Below are 11,701 nucleotides of genomic sequence, written 5' to 3'. Positions count from 1 at the left end.
TCCTTAAATCTTCAAGAAAGCATACACGATAGAAGTTCTTTTCCTTGCTCTGCTACAGAGCTCGTAGGTAAGCTGCATGATAGCAGATTTTCTGCTGTTCTTCACCAACGTATCCCTAGTGAGAACACAGTACAGGGCACACAGGCTCAGAGGCGGATCTCGGGACACAGACAGTAACATAAAGGAATGACTCTGGGCATGGATTCCGGCATCAGATAGCCTGGGTTCAAACCCCAGTTCCTACAGTTAATGGCTTCTGTAGCCTTGGGGGAAATGACTTAATCTCTCCAAGCTTCAGTTTGTGCCTTTGGGGATAAAGTTAATGACCTCTAGGTTATTGTGAAAATTAAGATTTTATATATAAAATATTCGGTTCCATAAGTGGCAGAATTTGTGCTCAAAAAAAAAAAAAACCGCTATGTCATATACTAAAGCTTGAGCTCTTCCTGTCCCAGGTAGAATTATTTATTTTTAAGCAAAAATTTTGGATGGAGAATGAGGCTTACGCATGAATATCAAAAATACTAGAGAATCTCTCAGGGCATTAGTGATTTCCAGCACCCCCAATATGATATAGCTCTCAGAAATGCCAGGGACTGGCGTTATTCCCTTACGTAGTCAGTCACTGATAGCTAATTTATAAGTTAACTTCCTTTGTTCCTTTGCCTTAATTGTGTACCATGGTGTCCAGGAAGGAGAAATAACACCAGAAGCTTGAAATCACTCTGAGAGTGAAGTATGTTTATCAAAATCCATAAAAATTTTCGATTATACAATCTGTTCCATGAAAAAGCCTGTGTTGATTAGCATGTTAATTAGAATACCTTCTACTCTACTGAAATGTCCTATACGATCAATATTTTACTGCCTTGTATCTCAAAGCACATAATTTCTAGTTTTCTGAAATGGAAGAGACAGATAGTACCAAATCTTTGTGTTATAGCCGGTTCCCCAGAGAAGCTTGTAGCTGTGTAAAAAAAAAAAAAAAAAAAAGGGAGAAAGAAAATCTTAAGGCATATTGCCTGAACTATATACTGGGATATCATAGAGACATTTTTAACCTTATCATGTAAAGCTCAAGGGTATCACCTTCATAATCAGCCAAAGAAACGTATCAGGCTTCAAAACAAAAGCAAAAAACCGGAGACACATCAATTCTCCCTTTCATTATAACTTTCTTTTTTTTTTTCTGATTTACCTATCAATGTTTTATAAATGAAGGGAAATTTTTACATAGACATTTCATTTCATTTGATGAAATGAAAAATAAAATGATAAGATTAACATATTGTAAAGAGAGCACTTGATTGTTTTCAGATCAAAAGATTTGAAGTGCTACACATGTTAATTTCATTTGGACAGAAATATTTTTATTTAATGCAAGCAGTGTGTTAGGAACTGTAGACCCACTGACATAAATAAGATATGATCTCTACCTTCCAAGAGGTTTCGGTCTATTTGATGAAACAAACAACTATATAAAATAGCTTAAGGTGAAATGGAATATGTGTGACAAAAGTACAAAGCCCAAAGCCACCTGCCAAGAAATACCAGAGAAGCCTTCATCAGAGAATTGGAAATCCAAGTTAATCACGGAAGGATTAAGTGACCTTTTCTTAGGCATACAAGAAGAGGAAGTACTTCCAGGAAAGGGAGTATCATGAAACAGTCATCCAGTTGTGAAGGTTTGGGGACCAGACAATGGGTCGAGCTTGGCTGGAGCAGAAAGAGCATGGACGAAATGCACGTGGTGGCAACAGGACCTTGAATGGAAGGCCCAGGGGACTTACTTTACAAAGTAAGCGGCGGCCACTGAGGATTTCTGAGGAGGAAAATGATCTGACCTATGACGGATCACGCTTCCCCTTAGTTTGCGCATCTCGGTCGGTGGCAGCTTCATCCCTGCAGAAGCTTGGACCCCAAATCTTGGGGTCATCCTGGACTCCTCTCTCTCTCACCCAACATCCCTCAGTCAGGAAATGCTGGGGACTAACCTAGAAAATAACCCGAACCTGGCCACATCTTATGTTCCCCTCCATCTTCATCAAGATACGTCATCACTCACCTAGCCTGCTGTTTCCTCACTGATCCTCCTGTGTTTACTCTTAACTCCTCGTCTTAGAGTTTCTTCTCTACACAGCAGCTATGGTGATCCGTTTACCACCAAAATCCAGCAGCGGGAAGCGGCGGGGTACCCGGGATCCACCGCTAGTGGGTCCAGGCCATGGGGCAGCCCTGGGCGGTGGGGAGCGCGGTGGCGGCGTCCGCGCGGCTGCGTCTTGGGCCAGGAACTGGCCTACGTGCTGGTGCTGGGTCCCGGGCCGCCCCCGCTGGGACTCTTGGCCCGGACCTTGCAGCTTGCGCCGGCAGCCTTCCAGCTGCTCAACCTACTGGGCAACGTGGGGGGCTCTTCCTGCGCTCGGACCCCAGCATCCAGGCTGTGATGCTGGCCGGCCGTGGTCAGGGCCAGGCCTGGGCTTACTGCTACCAGTGCCAAAGCCGGAGGCCACCGCGCGGCGGGCATTGCTCCGCCTGGCACCGCTGCATCCTGCGCCGGGACCACCACGGCCGCCCGCCGGGCCGCCGCGTGCGCTTCCGCAACTACCGGCCCTGCGTGTGTCTGCTGCTTCACGCCGCAGGCGTCCTGCTGCACATCTGTGCGCTGCTGGGCCCTGACCCGTCAGCCCTGCTGCGAGCCCACACACCCCTGCACACCACCGCCCTCCTCCCGTTGCCTCGCAGGCAGTGTCTGCGGCGCCGTTCGCGCTGGCCTTAGTGACAGACACGTGTGTGGCGTGTGCACCGCTGTGCGCGGCTGGACTGCTCTTCCGTGGGATCTTGCTGCTGAGGGGCTAGACCACGTGGGAGTGGGCTCGGGGCGGCACTCTTACGACCTGGGCCCCTCCCGCAACCTGCAGGCGGCCCTGGGGCCCCGCTGGGTCATTGTCTGGCGCTCTGGCCCTTCCTGGCCTCCCCGTTGCCAGGGGGACAGCATCACCTTCCAGACCACAGCTGATGTGGGACTCATGGCTTCCTGACTCCAGGAAGAGCGTGAGTGGGGAACGGGAGAGGGGACTCATTTCAGACCCACCCCCAGCCTCAGAAGGGGCGGCAGGCTGGTACTTGATGCCTGCTTTCGGCAACTCCAGCCCCACCCGTAGCCTTGCCCTTGCCCAGCTTGGACTCCTAGTGTCCAGGGCTTGGGCCCTGCAGCTCTGCCTCTATCAGTGACCCCTGAGCACAGCGAAGGGTCTGGCAGGGGGCTGCTCGGTCTGCCCAGCTGCCCCTTTGCCAGGTTAATAAAGTGCCCACTTGGTTCTCTGACTCCCCCCATCTTTGTGGGTTTCTGGACCTTCACTGTTGCCCGGGCTGCTGTTTTTGGTTCCTCTGATTGTCAGGCCAATGGCCACTGAGCCTGCGCGTCCGGAGCCTGTGCTCCGCAACGGGAGAGGCCACAGCAGTGAGAGGCCCACGTACCAAAAAAAAAAAAAAAAATCCAGTAGCATTACCCTTCCATTCTAAATCCTCCAGTCATTTTTCGTTAAAATGTGAGCTCCTTCAAGACCCTACGGGGTTCCTCTCTCTGTTCCTGCTCTGACCTGGCCCCTGGCCATTCTCCTCCTCACTGGCTTTGCTTCAGCACCTCTCCTTAGGCTCCTGTGGTTCTGTCAATGCTCCAAGCTGTCTTCCTCCTCAGAGCTAGTTCAGTTGGTTCCTCTGCCTGTGACACTCCTCCAAGATTTCCAGAGCTCCTTCCTCACTTATTAAGGTTTCTGCTCAAAAGTCACATTATCAGAGAGGCCTTCTGGGGGAGACCACCTTGTATGAGCGAGCAAGGACCTCCATCCTCTGTTCCCTGGCCCCTCTTACTGTCTTCACAGCAGTAATCACCATGTGACCAATTACATATGTATGTGTTTTGTGTCTGTCTCTTTTGGGTAGAATTGAAGCACCTTGAAATGTTGTCAAGCATTTACGTATATCATACATTCCACGCACTCTTTAAAGAACTTTACAAATATTAACTCATTGAATACTCATAACAACCCATGACGTAGGTAATATTGTTCCCATTTTTATAGACTAGGAAATTACAGCCCAGAGAGGTTAAGTAACTTACATAAGATGTCACAGCTCATATGTGATGGAGCTTGAACTCAAACCCAGGTGGTCTGCATCCCTCACCACTACTAAGTTGTGCTGTCTTTTGAAAGCAGGGACTTTGTTTTGTCTGCTGTTGAGCTGGTACCTAGGACGTGGCCTGGCTCAGTATTCAATGAATAAATAAACTTTGACCACATTACGTTGAGGTGGTAGTACAGAATCTCTCCTGTGTTCAGAAACCAGTGGAAATACAGAAAGATAAAAATGAGAAAGTTTGTTTCTGTTCAATCACCGTATACTATTTATTCTGAGAATACACTTAACTTTTTGTGTGTGTGCTTTCTGGACTTTTTAAAATCTGCCTGCGTGATGCCATTTTCTATTAGAACACTGTTATTGTAAACTCAGCAGTAAATACTAAATATTCAATACTTGACTGCTTTTCTATGGTCATATACTGAGTTGAGCAAATTAATCAAAAGAAAGCTTGTCTCTAAAAGTTCCTCTTTTTAATTTCACTGTGGGAAATAGTCAATAAAAAGATGTTTGATGAGGAAGGTTAGCTTTATCAAAGTAATCAAGCTTATCTTGATCATCACAAGTGCCGGGCACTGTGCCGTGCTGTGAGTACACAGATCCGTAAGGTACTCCTACATCTAAGGAGTTCAAAGTCCGGGGAACTGTGATAGACTAGTAAGTAAGTACAAAGATTATTAGCAGGGGACAGCAGGAACATAGAGTTATGTGTTTGGAGAACTAGGCAAAGACAGAGAGGTGACAAGGAAGGCTCGGTGGAGGAGAGGAAGTTAGGTGTCTTACGAGGCTAGCGAGTATTTGCAAAGCTGTCTCAGGTCTGGGAGTGACATCCGGGGGGGGGTATTGGTGATGATAGTGGGTTACAGGCTTCCCAGACAGAAAAAAAGCATGAATAATAGAAACTTCCCATGTTGTAAATCCTTGTTCAATTTGGTCTTTCACGGGGAAAAAGGTCTGTTAATTTGTGAGAATCCAATTTCTTATTAGTGCTATAAGTAGCTTTAAGAATTTTGAAGGCTCAGAACTGCATATGTATAAAAATTGCTGACAGGAAATGATGTTATCATGTTATAGGCAGTTGAAAATGCATTTCCTTTTAATTATGAAAATGTGAGATTATGGTTTTATTTTTAACTTCTTCCTCTGAGAATTGACATTTTGTTACAGTTTTAGAAAGCAACCAAAGTTCTACAAACACTGGTTAAATTTTTGCTGAATTTCAGATTTGTTTCCATCTCAGATACATTTTTGTAATAAGATTATTCTTAACATTTGTTTATAATATATCTTTAAAATGTATCCAGTTATTTTATTTGTGGGTACAATTTGGCATAGATATTTTGTGGTATTCCATACATCTTGGGCAAGACATCTAGGTTTTTCTTTACAAAACTTTCACAGAATAACGTCTTAGGTTTTACGATCTTGAAAATTCCTTTTATCGGTATCATGCTTTCTGATGTACAAAGCCTGTCACTTTATCACTTTACCTACATTATATTATTTGATCCTAGTAATAGTTCTGTGGATTAGACAAAGGGTAGCTACTTCAAGAATTCCATGTACAAATTCCTGCTTCTCTTTTTGCTGGCTCTTCAAATGCATTGCACTCAGATCGCTGTTGAGAACGTGTAATTCCAAAGAAGGTGTCAGGGCTCCGTGAAGATCATTGATCAAATGGCACAGTGGGAGCAACGTTGATGGACAGTGAGTCATGTGACCAGAGTTTCGATCAATCTTGGCCCTTTCATCACGCAGACGTAGACACTGGACATCTCACTAGATTTTTTTGGGTCTCAGTTAATCACACGTGAAGACGATTTGGAAGGGAAGAGACTAAATCATCTCCATGGTCTCTCCTAGTTCAGAGTTCTGAGACTTGATGTGAACTTGAAAGTCAATGAAGCAGAATAAACACAACCATTAGAGGAATCAGTTAGAAGATTTCGGTGACGCGTGAAAGTTTTAAGACCTTGTGACACCTGTGAAGTGCATTTGGACATGTTATCCTAGGCATTCTGCAAATGGGCAGCATCTCCTCGGATGGAATGTACCAAAAGCTGGTTTTCTGTTGGCCGTGGCGCCATTTGATACGTGACCTGAAATTTACTTGGTGAGGCAGTTGTGTCATTTAAGTGATCTGCTGCTAATAGGAATTTTTTGTTTCCCTAAGTATACTACGCGAAAATTGTTGTTTTTCTGCTAACAACGTTAAAGAGAATTAAAATAATTATTTTCAGATATTGTAAATTAATAGAAATACAGTTGACACTGGGAAGAAAAGCTGGCTTTTTTGTTTTGGGTTTTTTTTGTTTTTGCTAAAGAGTATTTTTTTCAACCATCTGCCTGTGAAATGTGGAGTGGAAAATAAATGTATAGAAGTCATTTTTAGAAAGCAAGAGTGGTATTAAATGTTGATATTATAGAGCATATATTTATTTTCTTATGAAATCTCTCTTATGTGAAGGTATCTGTATCCCACGATCATTGTTGGGAATTCATTGTTTTCTTGTGCACTGATCCATAAGGTAGATAATTGACAGGAGGTTAGAGCTAAGATTTATTGCCACTGATGGTACATTTTCTAGGAAAATGCAGAACTTTCTTTTATATCATTTTAGATCAAAGGCAAATTTTATTACCAGCTCCTCAGAAAATCACTGAAAATTCCTTTTCTGAAAATCTGTGATCCTATTTGGAAAAACTCTTAATTTCTTCTCATTATCAGAGTCGCCATCAATTCCCACTCTTTGAACAATTCCTGTGTAAACTCCACTGCACACAAACCCTGCCCAAGAACCTCTGCTCCTGGAAGCAGAAAATATTATAAGGGGCCGATATTCACATTATTTCTTAAAAACTAGTCTTTTATCCAACACAAAGATCACTATGTGAGAAAACTATGGAATCTCTGACCATCCATTCTTATAGATTGCACACCGATCAGAAGAAGTCCATAAACCCAAAGCTCAAATTATTTTTCTTTCTCTGAGATGAATTACTAGATAGTTGTAGTAATTCTATTTCCTTTCTTCAAGTAGAATAGAAAGAGGATAATGTAGTTGGCTAATTCTTTGAATAAGTATCTTATTAATTTGTGTATCCTTGGTACCTAGTAAGTGTCAATAATTCTTTGTTGAATAAACAAAGAGCCCCCTAGGCTTCCAACCAAAGAGCAAATACACAGGTTGTTTACTGCAGAATAATCCACGAGATACTAATGGCAAAAGGATCATCTTTTCTCTCTGTAAACATATTCGAGTCATTAAGAGTTCAGAGTGAACTAAAGTCTTTCAAACCTCGATATACTTAGTGCTCACATCTCAAACTAATTTATGGATGTGACTTTTGTAGTATGTCATAGAGATAATTTGTCTACAGTCGTTTCATAAGCATCACTGAATAGCTTTCCTGTAATAAAAGTCCATCATCATTATATTGAATATCACTTAAATACAGAATGTAAGTTGTACTCTATTGTAGAATGCATTTAAATACCTTGATTAAACCCTACTAACTCAATTTCAAATGACATTTCATGCCCTTAGTCCCTTAGCTCCACACCCCCCCCCCAACCTGGTGATTCTCTTTCCTTGGCTTCTCACCATATTCATTGATTCTATTTTTCTATTATTTTACAGAAAAGTTAGGGTATTTATATGAGTTTTCATTAACTACCATTACGTAACAGTTTTAAATTGTGCTATAGTGAGGCTAATTTAAATATATTGAGTTTCTCATTGTTGAATTGCATTTTAATACTATCTTTTCTTCCAACATAATTCTTCACTAATATTTTTCCTTCTCAGCCTATTTTGTACTCAGCTACTGATAGTCCAGCTGAAATCTTTCATGAAGGGGTGGGGTTTAGCTCCATTTTAGCTGAGCTGGTTAAGCACCCCTGAACTACAGTAACTGTGGTTTCACTGGAGGAAGAAGATAGATGGGCAGAATGCTGGAATTAGCTCAGTTTCTCAAGGTCAGCGGCTAAATGCATGGTGCTGGCTGAACAGCATCAACATCACCGGGGAAATTCTCAGACCCCACCCAGACCTACTGATTGAGAAACCCTGGAGGTGGGGCTCACAATCTGTGACTGCACAAGACTTCCAGGTGACTCTGATTCACGCTTAAGCCTTCCCTTGCTGTAGAGAATTCTCTGGGGGCTAAAACAAGAGCACCACCCCATCTCGGGGAACTACAGGTGATAACAACCCAAACCTCAATTAACTTAAACTGAAACGCAGCAGTATGCATGGGTTTCAAGAGAGACAAACTTGAGCTTGCATCCCAGTGAACGGATCCCTACCAGAGTCCTCTGGGGCAACGCATCTGAGCCTCAGGTCCTCATCTGAAGAATAATGCTGTCCTTGCTGGGCTTATGTGAGGATCAGAAATGATATGGGAAAAACAAGATCCAGAAATACTTTTACTTTGTCGCCAATGAGGCTTAGGTGTCTGGCTTTCACTTGTACAAGTCCCTTATAAATAATATTAAGTTTTGAAGTTGGTATTCTTTTTCTTTAAGGAGGACTTCAAATTGTATTAGCTTCAAGCCCCACAGTATCCCATTGCACTCCTGGCATAGGACAATGCTTGGCAGTTATTTGGGTATTGAATCTATTCACTGTTTCTGCCACTTTTTGTCATTTATTGATATATTTGAGTCCTGAATTTTATTCGCGAATGACTTGTCAGCATAGCACATAAGCCAGGTGATGGGTGCGTGGGACACCTTTCTGGATGACAATGAGGCTGAAATGTATTCAGGAAACAAAACTTCAGTGCTGAGGGATGTGATCGCTCACAGAGCAGGAGTTCCCTTGCTCATCAGATCAGGTGAGGATCCCAGCCTCCCTTTACGTTTATCTAATGTGTGGCAAGCAAAGTGTTTGGAGAGTTGCATTTTTTTTACGATAAAACCCTTTTTAAATCAATGGGAAGTCGCTTAAGATTCAAATGACAGTTCTCTGAAAGTCAGCATGTGTTCTTTGCCCTCTCTTTGACAATGATTATAGTAATTGAACAGGATATAGCCTTCTACATTCAAGTGTATGAATGTAGACACTTCAGGTTATATTTCCAAAGTAGCATGTATAGACCTAGCCATGTGTCTTTTCTTAATACCGATGATGTCATGCAAGAAAGTACTTTTTGCTCATTGGCTTGAAAATATACCCCGCAACGTTAACGCAAGTATCCTTCAGCATCACCAATTATCACATTTCCATACGACTTCTTTTCAATTAATTTCGTTCCAGAATATAGAGTTATCTGAACAGTGATTTCTTTTTCTTTTCTTTTCTTTCTTTTTTTTTTTTTTTTTGGTTTAATGATAGGAGTGCTAGCAGTTTCAGTATTTATCAAGTACTGACTGGATCTTTTTGGTTGAAGAGTTGGTTAGGAAAATTACTGTCAAGCTCACTCACCATCGTAGTAACCGAATTTTAATACCTCTGGGGGTACAGACATTTATATAATCTAACTCTATGGCACTGAGGTACAGTGTATGTAGTGTATGTATGATTGAACAGAAAGTTTCAAACAGCAGCCTGTGAAATTGGATTTTAGATGTAATGTACCATAAATAAGTGCTATAAAGATTGCCTTTAATGCTATAAATCAGATTTTATTGGTTTCAGCTATCTCATTCTGGTTATTGTATTACCCACAAAATCAAAGGAAATCAAAGAGCTGGAATATTTTTTATTTTAATATCCCATATTCTACAGTAATGGCACATGCACCCTTCCAGCTTCCTTCTTTGGGTAGGTTGGACAAAATTGACAGGTGGCAGGCCCCGGCAACATGTCAGTGGCAGGATCAGTATAAATAACCAAACTTTTGGGACTTGAAACCTTTTCAGATTTCCTGTCTGTGAAATATACAAGGTAGGTGAATTGGCAGGTCTCTTTCCTTTCTGAGATGCTGGCTGTCATGTTTTCATGCAAGGCTGACGCCTGTAGAGATTGGCAGGTGAGGTGAGCTTTTCAGCTTCTGCAAAGCTGATGGAATTTGGTGATGATGCTTTCCATTGGGGATAGAGGGTATCCATGCATGACCTATCGAGTTATTTAAAATGCCAGAAACTATTGCTATAAAATAAACTTGTGTCCTCGAACAATCTCTCAGTGTTCAGCTTAGAATCAACACACTTCTCCCCCAACACACACGCACACGCATACACACACACTTTACAATGCTTTTTCTTCAGTATGCTTTTAGTCAAGAAAATCAACATATTTGGCATTAAAAATTGCTTAGGAAAGCATACACGTGGGCGTGCCGATCTGCCCAGCTGTCGCGTGCGCCATGTCTGGTCCTTCCAGCGTCGCTGCTGTGAAGAACGTGGTTCAACGGGCCCGGCTGGAGGCTGGGTTCAACCCTGTGAAGGTTTCCCAGGCAGCTGCAGATTTGAAACAATTCTGTCAGCAGAATGTTCAACATAACCCGCTGCTGACTGGAGTATCTTCAAATCCCTTCAGACCCCAGAAAGTCTGTTCCTTTTTGTAATAAAATGAATCTTTGCAAGATTTTCTAAACCACTTTTCATAAACCGGTGAATATTCAAAGGGAAGCTGAATTTGAAGCCAGTACAAAAGCCTGTCGCTATCACACGTGCCATACTATACAAACTTGTACTTTTGTCAGTCCTTAACATCTACGTCTCTGAATATTCATGAATTTCTGTTTCACAAGGGTAATTGTTTTATATACACTGGCAGCAATAAAATACTTAGTATAAAAAAGAAAACAAGAAAAGGATACACATGAACTGGGAGAGCCCAGGAGGCTACAGTAATCTAAATTTGAACTAGTTAGGGGTAGAAGAGTTTTCAAGCTATTAAAAATGCAGCTGTGTTTTGTTTTTGTGTAGTTTTCCTCTGTGTTTACTTGTACAAATACTCTGAGTTCCAGGCACTCTGAGCTGCCTACCTAGGCATTGTGGGGATGGGGGTGACCTTTATTTTTCAAGGTTGAAGCCATAGGACCTGAAGAAGGCAAGAGGGGTAGCAGGGGTTTCTTGAAACAGAGGCTACCAGAGAGCTACATCTTCATGATGCTTCACTTTTTAATTTATTTTTACTGCAGCATTACACCAGATATGTTCTCCTTAGTTCCTCCACCTGAAAAACAGCCATCCTTAGCAATCAGAGAAGGTACCAAAATGTTGTGCTTTGTCTTGATTACAAAGAAATCTGATTCCCACAAATGCTTAAGTAATCTCGAACTTACTGGAGATAAAAGCCATATAGAATGTTAGCACTGCTAATATTATGCCAGCCCAAGTTCAGCAATTTTTTTTTTTTTTCCAAAATAGGAAATCTTCTTGATGCCACCTTTCCTTGCCGTGAACTAAGCTGGAAGAGCTAAGGGGATTATGCTGATCAGGGCTTGACATTTATGACTGCCAGTTCACTGATGAAAATACAGCCCAGGAGCTCAGCCCTAGACCTGGGAGGCAGCTGGATCCCAGAGTGTGCTTTGGCACTTGTTTTAGGCTGCACTCAATTTTCTGGGAGCCCCGTGGGCCGCCCGCATGGAACAAGGAAGTGTCCCG

At 42.4% G+C, this 11,701-nt stretch overlaps 2 pseudogenes; both read left to right on the top strand.

The window, feature by feature from the left end:
- The first annotated feature begins 2,224 nt into the window (after nucleotides 1-2,224).
- Nucleotides 2,225-3,038, top strand: LOC112396431 (probable palmitoyltransferase ZDHHC24 pseudogene; annotated as a pseudogene).
- A 7,414-nt stretch (nucleotides 3,039-10,452) lies between these two features.
- LOC112396131 (guanine nucleotide-binding protein G(I)/G(S)/G(O) subunit gamma-5 pseudogene) lies at nucleotides 10,453-10,653 on the top strand (annotated as a pseudogene).
- The last annotated feature ends 1,048 nt before the right edge of the window (nucleotides 10,654-11,701 follow it).

This window comes from Neophocaena asiaeorientalis, unplaced genomic scaffold (genome assembly GCF_003031525.2).
Source record: "Neophocaena asiaeorientalis asiaeorientalis breed wild unplaced genomic scaffold, Neophocaena_asiaeorientalis_V1.1 scaffold9, whole genome shotgun sequence".
NCBI lineage: Eukaryota > Metazoa > Chordata > Mammalia > Artiodactyla > Phocoenidae > Neophocaena > Neophocaena asiaeorientalis.
The sequence above is the reverse complement of the archived record's forward strand: the minus strand, read 5'-3'. Positions and strand labels throughout refer to the sequence as shown.